Raw genomic sequence first — 19,204 nt, 5'->3', positions numbered from 1 at the left:
GAGTTTTCTTGATTAATTGCTTAAGATAAGGCCTCCTTTTCCTTGCTGGCCTCCAGTGACTCCCTCCACTTCCCATAATCACTTTTGTCTCAGTCTCCTGTTCACTGGGAACAGCTAAGAGAAAAATCAGAGATACACCAACTCCATTACCTGAGGATTAGCCAGGAGATAACCCTATGTATTCCATTACTGACCATTATTTGAGTAATTATTCAATCAAGTTTAGACCATGTGAAAGATGCACTAATTGTTTTGCAGAGCCTGCCCAAGCTGTTTATCTAAGGGATGCAACTTGTGTCCTTTAACAAAACAAAAATGATGTGCTGATTGCAAAGGAAAATGAGAAGTGGCTTTGTATTGAACTCTGTATCCTAATTAGGCTTAACTAGGAGTTAAGGATCTATTTTGATCAAGTTTCCACACAAGCTGGATTGGGGACATACTTGATTATAGAAATTCTGCAGGATATTGCTTTTCCATCTAAATTATTTAAAAAAAATGGTCCTCTGCCATTATTTTTCTAGCAGTTTATGAGATAAGCATCCTGAATATAGGGAAAGCAGGAGAAACAAACAAGCCAGCAACCAGTAGGTTTAATTTAAACAAGAAACTTGTGCATACATCGGTCCTAGACTCAGAGGGCTTGATACTCTGATTTAAACTGAATTAATGCCTTTTAGCTAAGTAATATTTTTTTTGGACACAGGGGAGGAATGAAAAAAACCAAATGAAAACAAATTTAGTGAAGGAATTGGCTTCACTAGGCAGTTTTACGTAACATTAACTTTCCACTCAGACATAAAAAAAATAAAAATCCTTCATTTCAGAGTTGTCGGATTCCCATGCAACCTTCCCGTTCCACAGACCTCAGGCTGGTTCACCACCAGGTGACTCCTCGCTGAGAGGGGACTGAAATTCTCAGGGACACCAGCTGATGATCACCAAAGACCCCAAAAAAGCCACAAACTAAAGAGAAGTTTTTTTATCTCAAGATACCAAACTTTCCTTAGTCATGAAACGTCGCAGAAGCCTTTAGAGCTGATGCAAAGTTAATTTGCAGTTATCCATCTGACCCACTCTTTCTAAACCCCTGTTGAATGAACTCACACCTTTACCAGCTCTGTCTTCATGAGTTTTGTGGGGTGGAGAAGATATTTACCTATGAATTGACCCAAATCCTATTAGCAGCAACAACCTGTTGTTCCCTCCTCTCCCCAGAATGAGCTACGCTCTGGGGTGTATTACAGAGAAATTGAAATGAGGGAGGTTTTCCCCGTTAATTTCTCTCACCTCCCAATTCAAACTGTAAATCCACAGGGACCTGAATTAGGTTTGTAAATAGTGCCTTTCATCCCCACTGCTGCCTGGATAGGAACAGAAACAACACTGAAGGTTTTCTTTCATATTTCTTTGGTTTTTTTTTCTTTTTGTTTTGATTTTTTGTTTTCTTTCAACCTTTTATTTTTCTTTTTTCCACCTCTTCATTGCACGTGTCCCTGCCCAGGCAGAGGAAGTGGAACCAGATAATCTTTAAGGTCCCTTCCAACCCAAACCATTCTGTGATTCTGTGATTCTACAGTTCATTAGCTGCCCCTTCCAAAATCCAGAAAATATTAGCTTTTCTGTATTACAGGTATTTTTTCTTTTTCCTGTCCCTCATTCTGAGCTGTCTTTTTGTCTAGCATTTAGCAGGAAGATGAAAACTAGATGAGGGATGAATACATTTGCTTTTCCTGTCACTCAGAATACTTTCATGAAGGTGACTGGTGGCAAAAGACCAGACTGAAGCAAAGGGTGAAGGACAAAAGACCCAGGAAACCCATGAAACACGGGACTTGTAAGAAGCAGCAAGAGCAGCAAGATGAGATAAAGAGGAGTTACACTGAACAAGCATTTCCAGGGCAAAATAAGGAAGGTGGGACAAGCAAGTATGTTGTGGACACATGGTCAAAGGAGATGTGGAACAAACCAGATTGTGCATGGGCAGCAACTGGTTGCTGGTTTTTTTCCATCATATGATTCTCAATCTTGCAAGTTTCGGTCCTCGAGGTCTTATTTAGGGGGAGTGTCTTCACTCCTGAGTTCTTCTGTCTCACACCTGTCACTACACCAGGTGTAGCTACCAGGGCTTCATCTCTTATGCACATCCAGCAAAATAAAAAATGCCTTGGGATACTCTCAGATGAGAAGCTGCTCAGATGTGACGTAGCTCAGCAGTTATTAAAAAGTAATTACACCTCATATTCTCATGCAGCATTCATTACTTTCAGAAGGGGCTTAGATATCTAACTTTTAGATATATAACTTCGCAGGAATAGCTGAACAATCCCAGTTTGGTCACTAAAGTACAGATTCTCTTGCTTAAAATAGTGAGTTCAGTGTCCCTGTGCCAAACCACGAGAATGTATCCGTCCGGCACATTGCAGCCAAGATGAATTAGCTCACAATCTCCTGGGGTCTTCTGGCTTCTAATATAATGCCTGACAGGACGAAGTTGCTTGCAATGACCAACAGTTTGGGACACGAGGCACTGACAGTTTAGAGTTTCTTAGATGGTTTTTGCACGTTACCCTGGCTTCGTCCACATTCGTCCCACAACATCCAGTGGCTGTACAACCACAGGGCAGATCAGGTCAGAGAGCTGAAGGACAAGCCAAATTCTCCTCTCCTTCGTCCCCAGAAAACCCCAACATTTATCCTCATTAACTTGTTAACCAGCTCAAAGGAGAGGGGGAGAAAGGAGCAAGAAGGGATGAGAACACTCTCTTCCTCCTGGCAGCGTCCCACAGCTGCAGCAGAGAAACCTTCCCCAGAAGCCTGACAGACACCAGGGGATGAGCCCTCCTGACCTGACAGAACACACGTGATGGAAACACAACATTCAAGGTCAGTATATCACACTATAACCATACACTTTCTGTTGCTAACTTTGCTTTTTGTATTTCAGAAGAATTATGGATCGTTTCAGGTGTGATGGGACTTCCTTCATCTTCCCTCAAGGGCAGATACGGACACTTGGGTACCAATTGAGCCTCTTGCTGCAGATGGAGAAAGTTCCAGAGAAGACTTATTCAGATCTCTGACTTTGCAGAAGGACAGAAGATTCTTTTTCCAGCTGGGGCAGGAGATTTATTTATTTTTCTTGAATGGCATCTTTGACTCAGCAAAGATCACTCCTCAATTCACTTTCTAATTTTTTTCTTTCCCTCTCTTCCAGGAGTTGGACTTCAATGATCCTTGTGGGTCCTATTATTATTTTTACACCATATTATTCCCTAATAAAGTGGGAAAAGGAAAACCCTTTCCTCTCTCCTTTCCCACCAAGAACTGTTACTGCTCCCAGTTGCCAGACAGACAGCAGAACTTCTGATAATCTCTAAAAATCTCTCTCAAAAAAGAAATATCACTGAAATGTAGAAAAAGGACCTGCCACCACTTCTTTCGTAGGGAGCTAAAGAGCTTTTAATAAAGAACTTCAGATCCAGAAAAAGATCTGAGTTTGTTTCATGCACTCAATAAGACCCTGGCAGACATGAGATTTTTGTTTTATTTTGGATCTTCTTCCCCTCCCCTACTATTTCTGGGCTAGAGAAATAAACACATAAGGTTGGTGTGCTCTGTGTACACCCAGGAACTCATTAAGTTCAGCCAAAATGACCTCCAGAACTGTGGGATGAAGTAACAAGAAAAATAAAGCATCAGGAATTTTAATACAATAACTATTTGCTTCCTTTTGCCACAAATTCTTTATGGGTTTCTAAGTTACATCTGCTACCACAGGATAAACATCTTGTGCTCTGGCTATTAAAGGCTTCCTACAAAAATCTAAGATTTACTCAGTTATCTGCACAGAAAACTGTTTAAAAAATCTAGGTGCCTTACAGGGAGAAAGAAATCTAACCATAAATCTGCAAGCAAGAACAAGGACACTTTCTTAATCCCCTAAGTAGGAAAGGTGTTGTCAGGACTTGTATCTATGCCTTCTGCAAATTAAAAAGGAAAAAAAATAGTCAGTGATGGTCAAAAGCATAAGGAACTGGGAGGAGAAAAGACAAGTTACAATTTTAGTCTGGACACCTGAGGAACTGTAAAGATATTATTTTCATTTTCAATATTCTACACCACCACAAGAGAATATTACCCTTGACATACACCAGACATGCTGAATGACAGAGTGGCAAAAAATGTCATTTATCATAAGCAATATGATTAACAAGCTCTCTGACTGCTCAAGAATAGCAGGTATTTAGAGGCACAAGATACTCAATTCAGAATAAAAGTCTAAATTCATTCTTGCTCAGGAGTAAGATTTTTGCCAAGCCACTGTTAGGGCAATTTTCTGTTACTAAGAGCAGATATTCCAGGATAACCTGCTCAGGGCAAGGCCACATATTTTTACAGGCTCTTCACCCACAGATGGCAAAGAATTTGCACAGACAACCAAAATCACAGAATCATAGAATGGTTTGGGTTGTAAGGGACCTTAAAGATCACCTTGTTCCAATCCACTTGCCATGGGCAGGGACACCTTCCACTAGACCAGGTTATTAATCAGGGGTCTCATCCTACAGAGATAAAAACAAACAGGGCTCAGAAATGACAAACTCCTTACGCATGGTCACTGTCATGCGAAATATTGGTGGCAGGGATGAAAACTCAAGCTACAGGATGAGTTTGGAAATCTAACACTGAACCCACCAGCTCACCTTTTGCTTTAGAATAGGTGTGATCTGGCTAATCATATATTTTTAATATGGTCAGAAGGAGAGAGTCCATCTCTCACCCCTTGGATTAGGGGAGATACCTTGTTCATCTGCAGTATGATCCTGCACCTCTCCTTAGGAGAGACGAGCTCCTCCTGCCAATGAAACTGTTGGTTTCCCCTGGCAGGCAGAGCAGTTTAATTCCCTGCAATTCACTTATGAATTATTTGGGAATGACCACCACTTTTTGGCTGATGCCCATCTAGAAAAGGTATAATTTTTATTTTCAAAATAAATCACAAAAGGGCTGTGAGACTGTAACCTCCACTTTTTGTGCCACATCCCTCTCCTCGCCTCCATCCCCCCGCCAGTGCGGATTAGGATGGGGAGAGGGATGAATTATCTCTGGAGAACTATAAAAGATAGAATTGATTTTTGGTAAGAACTCCATGGAAGTTCTTAATACCTCCTTATCTTTGTGAGTAATACAGCAATGTTCCTCCGCTGAGTGAGCGCCTATCTTCGGAGCAATCCTTGCCAATGTTATCTCTGCAGAAAAGCAGCTTTGAAGGGCAGAAAATAATATATGTTCCCCACTGGTTGCAAAGGAGTTGTGTCAAAACTTGTAATACAGAGTTTAGGTCCTGCACTACATATTTCCATAACTTAGGGGAATTCAACAAGTTGGCTGCTGTGTCACCAGCACGAGGCCGAGATAAGATTTGCCCACCTCGCATTGTGAAATTTAATAACTGTGAAGCATCTCAGAGCACCTGCACAAACCTAATGATGTGACATTGCCCAAATTCACTGTATTGCATGTTAATATTTTTATTACAGAATGAATCTGTGAAGCTTCTTTAAATAAATTTTAAAAATCCTTCATATTTGAGTATTTCCTGAAGAAAAGTGGCAAATTCTTAGGTTCATAAGGGGAAGCAATTTCCTATTAGACTAGTAAGGAGGGATGGCAAAAATAGGTGTAGTTCTGGATGCACAAGTTATTTGCCAGGACAGAGGCTTGTGTGCCTCTGTTTTTTTCCTGACCACAACAACTGATCTAAGAGGAGATCCCACCTCCTCCTCCAAACTGTCTGATCCCGACTGCAACATTAACACCAATACTGGAGACTGGCCCACCTCTAATAATTTCAGGTAGTCCCCTACAACTTCTGAGCATTTAGGTCAAATGGTCAATTTTCTGAGAAACAGAAGCCTTTGATTCAAAAGTTCCTGTTTCTGAGAAAGCCTCATTTAAATGTGCCGGGATCTCTAACGTCACCTCCCTGCCAGACCAGGTTATTTATATATAATATTTTCCAGCCCTTGACAACTAGCAAGGAGAACACATACAGAAAGCATCTTGAAGCTCCCCTGAACACAATCCCCTGCTGCAGCCGAGCAGTCTCTCCCGAGAAAAAGAACAACTTTTTGGTCATCTACCGAAGGCAGTAATTCTGTTCTTCGGACTCCCAGGATTTCTGCTATCTGATGGAATATTTAAGCGGAGACTTCATTCCCCCGGTGGAGTGCCGACGGCTCAGCCACTCCACTCCGGTGTTCAATGAGCTCTTGTGTTCTATTACAGAATAAATGCGATTTTCTGCCCAGCTGGAAAATGATACTTCTTCCTAGTGCAGAGATTTGTACCCCACTCCAACCCGCCTAAATAGGTCACAGTTACATTTTCACAATACTACCAATATATCCCTTCAGAAAATGCAAAAGCTTGGTGCACCCAGGGCAAAGACTATCAAACATGGACTACTGCAGACTCTTCTCAGCAAAGAAAAATAAATCAAACTAAGGAACACGTTACATCTCTCTATAAAACCTCTCCCTCGGCCCGGCGGGTTGGAAGAGCCCTCCCATATCTCTCTCTCTCATCAACTTTCCTATTTCAAGCAGATTTGAAGGCCCTGCTCTGGCAGTGACCTGCTCGGTGGTGCTTGACAAGACACAGCTCCGTGCCTGACTCCCATCCTCTATCAAATGGGGATTATTGATATTTTCCCCCAAGTGCCTTGAGCACTCTGAGTGTACCAAGAAGCCTTATTTTTTCCTGTGCCTGCCCCAAATAAAACAAGCTCTGTCAATCCTACCAGTGCTGCTCTACATGGTGCAAGTCTCCCAAAAATGTGGAGTTTGAGGTCTAGTTAGATGACTTGAGGAAGCAAAAAGTGTGATACGTTGCTCAATTTCTTCTTCATCTGCCTCCTGTGCATCCTTTTCTTACATTGTTTTACCAATCGAATGATAGTTGGACTTGATGATCTTAAAGTTCTTTTCCAACCTTAACACTATATGATTATATGAAGTAATTAAGTACTGGTTAACATGCCCTTCAAAAGCACATGTTGTTTTCAGCCACCCTGGTGTAACTCTGGAGTAAGCTCAAAAAAGTCAAGTGAGTAAATCTCTGCATGTGGAGAGACTGAAACTTTCAGTGTCAATTCAGGGAAAATGAAGCAAAATGTGGAGAAAGGGGATGCTCAGAATTGATTTTTCCAACAAGGCATTTACAGGCACTCCAAACACCACCTCCACTTCAAACATAAAACAGTCATTGTGCGGATTTGTTACAGTACAACTCACTAACATATTTGATTCCACATTATCTGGAACTCCGAGTTATCCGAGGTCTCATCTTCTTAATGGAAGGGAATGTACAAAAGCAGAGCACTCACTTGAACACACAATATATTACCTATACAAATTGGGACTCTTTCAACAGACAAACTTAAAAACCAAATTATGGTTGACTATCAATTTGATACTCTGCAGCAGAAAACACCACTTAAAGCCTCATGGTTTATAAAGCCTTTTAAGGACACTTCTTGGCATTATAGAACACCAGACCTTGACCATGTGCTACAATTCTGTAGAAAGTTCCCATGAGAAGAAATTTTTTGGTAGTTAGTTGTTGCAGCTGAGACCTTACCAAATATTAAACAAATACAGCGCTGTGGGCTAAGATATTGAAACCATACCAATGTTTCTTGGCATAATATCCCAGTGCTGTGTCAAAAGCAAAGATTCCTGCTGAAGCAACATGCTGGGTATCTCAAAGGAAATTTGGAAGCAAAAAACACAGGCAGCCCTGCCTAATACACTGATCCAGGAGCCAGTGCAATTCTGCAATTATCCCTCTAAACTAAGGTGCCTGCAAAATAAATTCAGAGCCCTGCCTCAGTTTCCCCATTTTTAGAGACTGGAGAAGCTACTTGAGAACAGTGAATTCAAAGTCAAACACATATTTGCCAAATACACAGAGAAATGCAAATTGCTTTTCCTTTTCAAGAGTCTTTCTGCATTTAACAAAGTCAAATGTGAGAGGTATCACCACTGAGAAGTTTCTATGTGGGAGCAAATAGTAGTTTCTACAGCACACAGGGTTTGTCTTAAGCACAGGTATTTTTGAACTCAGGGTCATATTCTCAACAGCATTTCTTAGAATCACAGAATTACAAAATGGTTTGGGTTGGAAGGGACCTTAAAGATCACCCAGTTCCAACCCCCTGCCATGGGCAGGGACACCTTCCACTAGACCAGGTTGCTCCAAGCCTTGTCCAGCCAGGCCCTGAACACTTCCATGGATGAGGAGTCCATAACCTCTCTGGGCAATCTGTTCAAGTGCCTCACCACCCTCACAGCCAAGAATTTCTTCCTCATACCAAATCCAAATCTACCCTCCTTCAGCTTAAGGCCATTCCCCCTTTTCCTATCACTGAATGCCTTCATGAAAAGTCCCTCTCCAGTCTTCTTGTAAGTCCCCTTTACTTACATTTTGCAGTGTTTTACAAAAAAGCCCAACAGACTTCAGTAAATTAAGAATCCCAACAACTTTCAGCAAAAATAGTATTTTTTTTATTTCTTACGCACTCAGAAGAACCAACCTTAATTTGCCAACTCCCTTAATTAAACATTTATAGAAGCTCTAACTTGCAATCAAAATTCTATAATGAAAATGGTAACCCCCACATCTCATTTTGCAGCTTTTCATCAGGGTATGAGTCAGATTTTAGCTGTGTAGCACCAGACATGCCACAAACAGCACAGCACAGTACAATTTACTGCATAAAAATTCAAGTCCATAGTGCAGTGACAGATACTTGGATGCTACTGGGCAGTTCATGTTATAAACAGAGGCATTTCTCTTGAAAGTTCAATAAGGTTGAAAGCCAAAACAGTGATACGGCATCAGGGATTTATCATCTAATAATAAAAGACTGTTTGTTCCTCCAGATCTGCTTCAAACAAGTGGAGTCTCATGCTGAAAGAGCAGGTTCAGAAGGCATGCAGCTCTTCAATTGCACTCCTTATTGTATGCTTTATATTAAAGAAAGCAATTTAACTTTTGAGGACAAGAAGATTATCTTGAAACTGAAGTCCTGCCTAAGCTCAAGGCCAAGTTAGAAAAGAACATATAAAATTATTAAAAGGTCTTCAATTATTATGATAACTGGAACACTCACAACAGCTGTAATTCAGGGTGCCTACACATTTTAATTATAACCCCCAGTTTCAGCAGGTTATAGCTTTCTCTCTCTATCAGGCTAAAATTTATCAGGTCTGTCCTGTCACAGTAAAAAAAAGTTTAGGTCACATTGTTCACTTCTGCTCCAATCATGGGGAAGTAGAAGAAAAAGAAAGTAACTGCATTGGTGACAGAGATGCAAACACTTGAGCACTCTCTCTTAATGGTGCTTTGGAGATTTTTGGTGAAAACTATGTATGGTATCACTGAATCCACTCCTGTTATTCAATAAATTATAAAATAACGTGAGAATTTATGTGGCTGTCAAAGTAATGTGAAACAGAGAGGCACCATTGTCCAAGAATCCTAGAATGGGTTGAGTTGGAAGGGGCCCTCAAGATCATCTCGTTCCAATCCCCCAGTCAGGGGCACCTTCCCCTAGCCCAGGTTGCTCAGAGCCCCATCCAGCCTGGCATTGGTCAAAACTGTTTTACACCAGGTATTTCAGCAAACCAACCGGCCTCACTTCCACAAGTACAAACGAGGTTTCCTACTTAAACAAGTCAAGGCTTTTGGATCTTTGCCTCCCCCCTTATCAAGCACAAATGGACAAAACTGGACCTCAACTTTCTACTCGTGGACTTTGCTACAGCAGTAAACCCCTTCCCTGTCTCTGCAAAGGCACAACTCTGCACAGAACAGACAATCTGCTACTGTGCAGCCAAAATTAATCATATATATATATATATGTATATTTAAATATCCAACAAATTTAATGCAAAACCATCCCAAGACAGTGACAGGTATGTCTGCTAACTCTTGAGAGACTGGAAGTGCTTTGACAGTGTGGATGGGCCCAAGTGATGGTCTGCTGGTTGTGTATGTGCTGCCAGAAGAGAAAAACTAACCTAGGTTCACTCACATGACATACACTGATTAAAACCTTACTGTTCTTCTAAAATGCTCCTCTGGACTGTAAAGTACAATGTAAATATAGATTCAATGAAAATGTAAAGTATAATATTACAAGTGACTAAAATTCAAGGAGACAAGAATCTCATATATACACAACGACGAGTATCTATAAAACTATACATCAATGACTAAATTAATTATTAGGATGTAAATATCAAGCAAAGCTACTATATTATAGTTTTGTAGATCCAGATTTGCCTAATGGAGCTTCAGCAAATCACTGCCCCGAGTGCACAACCTCATACTCCATCCTTTCCTGTTTTAATGATATGGTGCACTTGAAAAAATAAATTCTGATGGTAACACTGTCATGTAATGACACTTGAACATTCTATGTCTAACCTCACCTGAATTTTTCTGAGCTTAACAAGTGCAACCTCATATGTCTCAATGTTTAAAAGAAGGATGTAATATAGTAGTAGCACTGAATTTATGATTGCTTTTATTAAAGAAGCATCTTGGAGACCTCAGCTAACAACAGAATTCTGTTGTGGTAGATGCTGTCCAGACTTAACCTGAAAAGACCTCAGTCAGAACAGTTTACAAATCAAATATGGAAGACATACCTAAGCTGAAGGACAGGAAATATTACTGTAATAATACTGATTTATGAAGGAAGTGACCTACCTAAGGTCACAAAGCAAGTCTGACCCTGGTCTCCCAAATCCCAGTCCACTAATTGCAAAACTGTTCTTCACCTTCCTCCTGAGGTGAGGAGTTGGCACAGCAAGGAAAGCACAGTTCCAACAGTCTGTGCAGGATCTCAAAAGGACTTTTTAAATGAGGTCCATTATCCTTCTTGTAGACTAAAACAAAATGCTGAAAACCACAACTACACTGTCCCTTCTACACCAGCCATGTTCAGAAAATTTAGCATATATCACTGTCCTACCACCCAACAGCAAGTCCTCTATACATAATATTCTATTTATTTGCAGTATGTACTGGTGTACTAAGTGTATTTTTAAAGTATTACATCACACTAAGCTGTTAAAATACCCATTTCACAGGTGAACAAACCGAGATTAAATGATACGAGAAGCCTGTTTGCTGGATCAGCTGAAGGCTTGACACAAATTCAAGGAGCTCTTGAAGTAAGACTATTCACAATAATAAAACTTGCAAGATGTGCAGAGAAACCTGTTTAAAATTCATTTAACAGGATCCACACAACAGAAAAGTCACTGCAAAGGTAAGTGTTCCGAGACCTTCAACTTACACTGGCTGAAGCTGTTGAAGAGCAGTAAAACAGGTCACTTTTAGGCTGGTGCAGATGCAGTTAAAGAGCTGGTGGTTCTTTAACTCTCCTGAATGCTGACACAAAATGTGTATTTAAAAGACACAATTCCAAGATGTTCTACCTCAGTCCTAACAAATTTAACTAGAAGTTTAGTTATGGTTTCAGTGGACAGTTCTATATATTTAAGCTGCTAATGTAAATCATCATTAGGATGCTTCAACCATAAGCATCACAAAGCCCTTTCAACAGACACAGTCTGAAAACACTTGGAGCCTGGAAGCTGATAGGTGTCCTTGTTCACTTATTTTTGTCTCCATCTCCCTGAAAGAAAGCAAAAAGCTCCCATTCTGGGTTAGCACAGGATCAATTAAGAACCTATTTTAATTGAGTGGGAGCCAAACTTTCCTTCAGAGTTCTACGGGCTGCGTATTCGCTGACCAGACGAATTTCTGCCTTGTGTGAGTCTTCAGGGAAGTTTTTCCTTGTGTGTACACAGGAGCTGAGAGACTCAGATGTCAAACCTCAATTGTTAGGCCAAGTTTTTTTTTAAGCTGATTTTCAGGTATCCCTAAACTTTTAATTTAAAGCACTAAAACCAAATAAGAGGTCAACTCTTCAAACACGGCCCACGTTAAACAAGAGCATTTATAGGGTTACAACTAAGGAACAAGTGCATTTATAGGGTTGCAAGAGAAAAGCAACGTGAGCTTCTGCTAGAAGTGAAAGAAGTGGGTGGGAGGGAAGGGAATATAAAGAAAGTTTCAGGTAGTTCTTGCCTGACCCGTGTATTTTGACTTCTGATTTTTCTGCCTATCAAACGGTAACACACACACAGACTCAACAAGTAACACTCATCAGGGATTGAAATCACTGCAGGAAAAAAGTCCTCGAAATACAGGCTTGTTATCCTGTGTCAGAGCAGCTTGACTGGAAGACGCTGACATGAGGGAGAAGGACAGACCACCATGGTTAGGAATCCACAGCAGGCAATGCTGGTAACTCTTCAGCTGCAGCTGCTTGCAAGCCCCGCACCTCAGTGAAACAGGAAAGCACCAGGATATCCTTCCTGTTACCTGGAATAAACCTCACTTCACTCAGGGCTGCTACAGAACAAAACGAGATAAAAAAATAAACCCACGTGCATTGGCCCCGTAACACCCACAGGAAGGAGTTTTGCTCTCCCCTCCTCTGCCTGCAGCCTGGCGCCAGGGAACAAAACCCGCGTCCCACCGACGGATCCTGCCAGAGACGATGCCATGAATGCCTTCTCCTCTTACTGTAGGGAATGAGGGGCGGGCGGGTGCCCTTATTGTTCTCCCCCAGCTCCATCCTCCAGCCTGTCATCGGGTACAGAAGCAGCCTTTATGCAGCAGTTGTACCGTCCTGTTTCCTGCCTTCTGTCAAGCTTAACAAAACCCAAGTACTAAACACATTTTATGCCTTGGAGTATCAAATGTTCTTTGCTATCAGTCGAAATAGAGCTCTGTTAATTTTCATTATTGCTTCATATGAAAATGTTAGCTCTATTCATATTCCATATTCAAGATGTTTAACCTGGGTTCACTGTATGAAAAGTCAATCATGTGTGCATAAATTCAATATATTTTCTCCATTTATTGCAGTACAATGAATATCTTACAGAGAGTGATGTTTGTGTCCTGATTCAAAAATATTATCTCTTTCTTTTGCCCAATTTATTTTGCATTTATTTGAGGTGAGGCGGGTATACTTGGGTTAAATAAGCTTTATCATAGCTCAGGGTTTAATATGTTTAGCACAAGAAAGAAAAGCAGTGTAAGAGAAGGAAATAAAAAAATCCATCTCCGAAATCATGCCAGCAAGTGGGAAGAAACACTTTTGCTGATAAACAGGAAATCTTTTATTTCTAAAGTTAACATTCTTAAGTAAAAAAACAAACACTTCAGCTAAATTTGTGGGTTTTAAAACAAACTGTGGCAAACATTAAGGGAACCAAATAGAAACCATCTTTCAAGACGGTAAAACTAGGACAACTGCAAGCAGGAGGTATTAAACAAGCCACGACAACCAACATACACAACAGCCAATTTTAACACCAATTAAGTATATCTGTGATCAAAACCTGAAAAAAACAAGCTTAGAGAAATGCCAGTCAAATTATTATGTAATAACATAAACCCTTTACATTATTATTTATAGTTCAGAAGGTCGCACATGCTCCAAAGAGTGTCCAGCGTGCTCAATGTACCCTACAATCTCCAAAAAAGATAAATGAAGAGAATCCTTGCTCCAGAAAATGCACAGCGCATTCCATGACTAGAGAAAGCTGGCGTAGAAGGGTGAGAGAACAATTAATTGATGCAGCTGATCTCAGAAAACCAGCCAATATTGGTGATGCTCTGCCTGGATTCTGCTCTACCTCTGTGAAAGCACCAGTTTCGTGCTGCTCATGGGAGTTTTTAAATACCGCTGAAATTAAAATAAAAATAATAAAAGCGGAAAGAAGCAGTCTTTTGCTTTTCCCCCTCTTCCCATCTCCTTTCTGCAAGTTTGCTCAATAATTTAACTGAAAGATCTAAAGAGAGTCTTGCATTTGTGTGCCCTGCGCTGAAAGTGAAAGTTGGATTTCAGACACTTTAATAGCTGAATTGTAAGGTTTCCTTTCAAAACGGAAAAGCAATTTTTGCTGTTTTTTTTTTTTTTCCCGCAAAAAAAAAAGAATCAACTACACACTGAATTTCTCCCCACCAATCTCTCAAGTTTTTCACCAAATGGGTAAACAGACTGAGGCCAATTACCAGATTAACACACAACACGCGGTGACATCAAAGAGACTGTCCGTATAGGTACAGGTTTCTTATGGGCAAATAAGCTTTCCTTGTCCAAGTAAAATTAAGATTTTTCTAGTTAGTGTAATATAACATGTGCTAGGGAGTAATAAGGACAAGTGACTGATATCCATCAGGCTCCTGCCCACCAGTGCAGTTACTCTGGGCACGTTGTATTGGGCAGACTGGGACACTGGAGAGATCAGTTAATGCGTGAAAAGTGCTGTGAAGCTGAAAAGCAAGAAGTAAGTGCTAAGTTTTATATCCTGTTTCAGCAGCTGATCAAGCTTATGATAACTGCAATATATCTTTGGGGGGAAAAAAAGGCACACAGGTAAGGAAAATTTAGAAATTCAGCTCCAGGTTTCTACCTGCAAAATGCCTGACATGACGACAGAGACGTAACCAATTTCTACTGTACAGAAGAAGTGCAAACGAACACCCAAAGCAGCATAAAACTTTTCTTCAAAATACTGGGGTCGAGACAGCAGCCACACATTTTGCTTAAGCATTAAATGGAACTTAATATTCCTGCAAAGAGGTGATCTGGAGGAAGCCCTGCTCTAATTTCCCTCTTCTGTTTAGATTCCTACACCAATGCCAAAGCGCCGACGACTAAATGGACGCCAATATTAGGCTATCAAATTATTTACCTACGGTGGGGGAAGATGAAGAGTTTCAGTGGAGCGAAAGCAAGGAAGAGAAACTCAACTTCAAAGTAAAAACTAATTATGTGTTTTACTAATTACATTTTAAAAAGATACACAGGGCACTACCAACGAACCCTGCAAAACTGAAAACACAACTGTGTCTTAGGCTGCCTTGGCCTGGAAAAGAGCTCCCGAGAATTACCAAGGGATTCCTGCTTCCCGCAAACACAGCGCCACTAATATTCTCCAGATTTGCTGGCCCTGCCACGAACCATCTCAAGAAAATGTTTACATTAAAGTCGGGTTCAGCGAGGAGGTCAGCTAACTTTAAGGCTCTAAGAAATCAGCAGCCGTCTTGTCTCCTGAGCGGTGCAGGGGGATGGGGAAACTCTTTTTTAAAAACCGGAAAAAAAAAAAAAAAAGAAAATCATTAACTTGCTACATGGACAAAACCTCCGTTTTTCACTCCGTTACATTTGCTGTCAGTGATGTGAAAGTTTTGGGGGGTTGTTATTTTTTTCCCCTCCATCTTCAGGTGTCCATCAAGAAATTGTTGACACGCAGTGTGATTTTTGGGGCTGTCCTGTGCAGGCACTCCATGATCACTGTGGGTCCCTTTCAACTCAGGATATTCTATGATTTCCAGAGTTTCTGCATACTCTGAAGCTGCTTTTAGCCTAAGCCACCACATCTCATGTTTTAAACCCATAATGAAAATAAGGGGCACTATCTCACGCAATTAGCCACGATTTCTATCAGGTTTCTGACTTTGGAACTGCATGTGTACATCAAGTAAACAAGATAAGGAATTTATATTGTACATATTCAGCCTTTATTCTTTAAATATTGCTTTGATGAGCACTGAGTGACTGTCAGATGATTTTCTGTTTCATTCTGTACCACACAGGAATCAATACAATCTGGTTTTGTTTGAGCCAGGCTCCTAAGCTTACGTCTTATTTACATCTCGCTACCGATAAATGATAGCAATAAAAGTGTGGCATTCCACAGGAAGAAAGTGAGATTACACTTCATCTAATTGTTTAAAGTAGGAGAAACAGTATTCCCACTCGGAAATAAATGCCTTAAAGGCTTCCACTGGTATAACTGTAATTGCAAAGGTCTGACAGCTCCGTGCTGAGCGAGAATGGCTGCAAATACAACAACAAAAAGTCAGCTTTGCCTGTTCTTTATTTTTTTATATCTATGTATACATGTAAACACACCAGAAAAACACAGCCTTGGTTAGAGGTTCCTATAAATAATCAAACCTCCTCGACGGTGGTGTCTGTGTAAGAGACTTCGTGTGTGCTGCTAAATGAAATCAGATGCGCCCCAGTGAAGAGCACGGAGGCAACTGGTAATATTTGCTTCTCCCACAAAACATGTTTAATAGATCAGGGCTATACACAGAGTACAAAAATCCCAGAACCAGTTCCTAGCAGCACACAAACAGAGGGAAGGGAAATACCTGTGCCGTGTTCTGGTTCTGTCTCATTAACTTTAATTTATCTCTGTACTAAGTGCAACTACTTTACCAAGTTAAAAAGCCTGAGCACGCATGTGAGAGCTACCCAGGGGAAAAGAGAAGTAGGAACAGACAAGTAAAACCCAAATCAGAAATAATCTGTGTACAGAAATAATTTGATTAAGTTAAAGAGTCTGAGTTAGCACAGGGAACAGATGCAGAAAACTTTTGGAAGGGAATTTCTACTGTCCACTTTTAACTTGGGAAGTCGGTCTTTCTGCAGGGTCTGACTCTTTCAAGCAACTCCTTTTCCTGCTCAGTGAATCCCAAAATGATTTCCAAAGCCTTCACTCATTTTGACACAAAGGATACAGGAGACTGTTTAGACTCCTAATAATCCGGGAGCCGTTAAAGCTGCACAGTGCTGTTAAACACGGGCTGGCGGCAGCCAAGAAAACAATTCCTTGGAGAGGAAAACAGCCAGCATGTGCCCTCATGTAAAAATCACATACCAGAGGAAAAGAACTTCTTTGGGCTGGCGTGTGATGTGACTGTAAGATGCTTATTGTGCACGGAGAGGCTCAATTTCCCTGGAAAAGGGACATTTATTTCAGCCACCACACCTCGTCCTCGTCACCTGCCCAAGAGCTCAGTGCTTGGCAAGCGCTGGCACTGCTGCCATCTGGCAATTAGTAATAAATATTAGGGATATATTAACATGGAATCTTCTGAAAGTTATGCAGGAAGTTTTTAAAATTCTACTAGAAATGTTCCTTTTCTTTTTTTCCTCCTCTACCAGGAAACGCTGGACACCCCGTAAGCTCCTCAGAGGTGAATATAAAATTGCACTCACGTATAGTCCAGTAATCTCAAAGTATACCATAATAAGGGAAAGAGCACGACTCAGTAATTAACACATCACCACCACATTTCTTCCAATTCAACAAATTTACAGCTGAAAACAATTCTGCGTAACCCAATTTAATTACATTAAAAATTATGCAACTTATTTTATTAAAAGGGGATTGATTGCTCTACAAAGAATTTAGATCCAACAATGACCTTCTGTGCTACTGTAAAAGGTGTTCAGAACCCAATGAACATACAATAAGGCTCTAAACCAGAAACTAATTAGCTCACACACAAAGTATTAAATCTGTTTCACAAATTATGTAAATCATATAAAAAATGAGGTATAATACCAATGGCAAACTTTATAGTGCCAAAATGGAATAAGCTGTATGTATACCTGCCTCCAAATTAACTAAAGCAATTATACTGTAAAATCATTAGCCCAAGACATAGTTTAAAGTCAGGCTTTAATAACTTAATGCTACATGTATTTTCTAACCACAGAAAAAGCATTACATACATTTACACTTCCCACTAAATTTAGAGGAGGTTATGCTGCATTAAAGCAAGCAGGAAAAATAAAGTATTAAAAAAGAAAAAAAAAAAAGGAATGCCAAAAATGTTTACTGCAGAAAATATGCACAAAATCAAACCATCATTTCCTCTGGAGCTCCGTTTCCCCATAAAAACAAGGTATTATTACCCTTTTTGTAACACTAGCACGTTTAGCACTGCCACCGCCGAAAAGAATTAAATAAACAACTCCCCCGAACGATGAGAAAATAAAACACCATTTTACAGGATCCTGGCAATACTTTTAAATGCCAATTATTTGGTCTCATGGTTCTGCGTGTCCTGTGGCCAAAAAAAATCTCTTGCTTCTTCTCACCAGAGTAGGTGGAAGAGCAGCTCACGGTGCCAGCGTCTCTCTCCACCAGGAGCGGTGCTGCCTCTACAATCCTAAGGGATGGGCTGAAAAGTTTAATTTTCTTGCAGCTGTGGAGTGCTCAGAGACCCTCGTGTGGAATCCTAAAGGGATTTCCAACCTGCTTTTCGTTCTTTTAAGATAAATGCTGTGGGGCTTGATGCATCTGTGTAGGAGGGAAGGGACTAACAAACAAGTTTTCTTACTCTGCTCAGATGTTAAATTTGTTATTGCCATTTTCATAGCGCTGGGGTGTGTGAGACAAAGTTCTTCCTGCCATTGTGTGGGAAAACAAAGTTTAGGCCAAGGGCTGTGAATCATCTACCTGTTACCTTTCACAAGGGATGAGTCTACTGTGTCTTTATGTAGCCATGTGCAGCTGTGACTTTTCAGATGCTTTGGGATTCCCCCGGCACAAAAACAAGATATGTGTCAATGGTTTATGTCTGCAAATGAGCACATACAAAATACCTGTGCAACAGTTTTCCTGGTCTGATGGGAGATGAATGCAGGTTTTTTTTGGGTGAAACTAAAAGCTGGAGCACAACTGTGATGCTATGTGTGTGCATTTAGAAATAAAGATTATAGTTCAGCTTTAAGAAATAATGATTCAGACCTTTCAAAATATCTTCTAGCTGTTCACAGCCAAGTGTTACTGTCAAACTTCTAAAGGGTAGAAACACTTTCTGGATTGCTACAATCATTTTTCATTTTAAAGAAAAGAGCTTTTTTGTGCAGCAGCATTGGTTGATATATTTTAGGAACTACACAAGCTCAAATTTGGTGCTCCACACCCCTTCAAACAGCTGGGGTAATACACTGTCACAATACACTGAGTTTAAACACTGCTCTAGGAATGATGTGGCTTTGGTGTGTTACACAGAAGGAACTGCAGAAGATCTTTCAAAAACTAAGTAAAAAAGGTGAGAACCTTTCCTCTCTTTCCAGAATACTGATTAATAAAAAAGCAATTTTCTGAATTCGTTATGGTACTTTTAACACTAAAAATCCAAAGGGAGACTGGTCAGCAGCGAGGTCAACTGGTCAGAGATGTACAACAACTATTTTTGTGTGTCTACACATCCACAATCACTAATCTCACTAATC

At 40.4% G+C, this 19,204-nt stretch overlaps 1 protein-coding gene and 1 long non-coding RNA gene across 2 annotated transcripts in view; one reads left to right on the top strand and one right to left on the bottom strand.

Annotated features, from left to right (window-relative positions):
• Positions 1–19,204, bottom strand: part of TAF3 (TATA-box binding protein associated factor 3) — a 117,678-nt gene that overhangs the window by 42,671 nt on the left and 55,803 nt on the right. The gene's annotated exons all lie outside the window — the stretch shown is intronic.
• On the top strand, positions 2,746–6,322 carry LOC116787081. Its single transcript, XR_004357165.1, has 2 exons — positions 2,746–2,886; positions 6,027–6,322. It is a non-coding gene; the product is annotated as an uncharacterized LOC116787081 (long non-coding RNA).

This window comes from Chiroxiphia lanceolata, chromosome 5 (genome assembly GCF_009829145.1).
Source record: "Chiroxiphia lanceolata isolate bChiLan1 chromosome 5, bChiLan1.pri, whole genome shotgun sequence".
Classification (NCBI taxonomy): domain Eukaryota; kingdom Metazoa; phylum Chordata; class Aves; order Passeriformes; family Pipridae; genus Chiroxiphia; species Chiroxiphia lanceolata.
The sequence above is the reverse complement of the archived record's forward strand: the minus strand, read 5'-3'. Positions and strand labels throughout refer to the sequence as shown.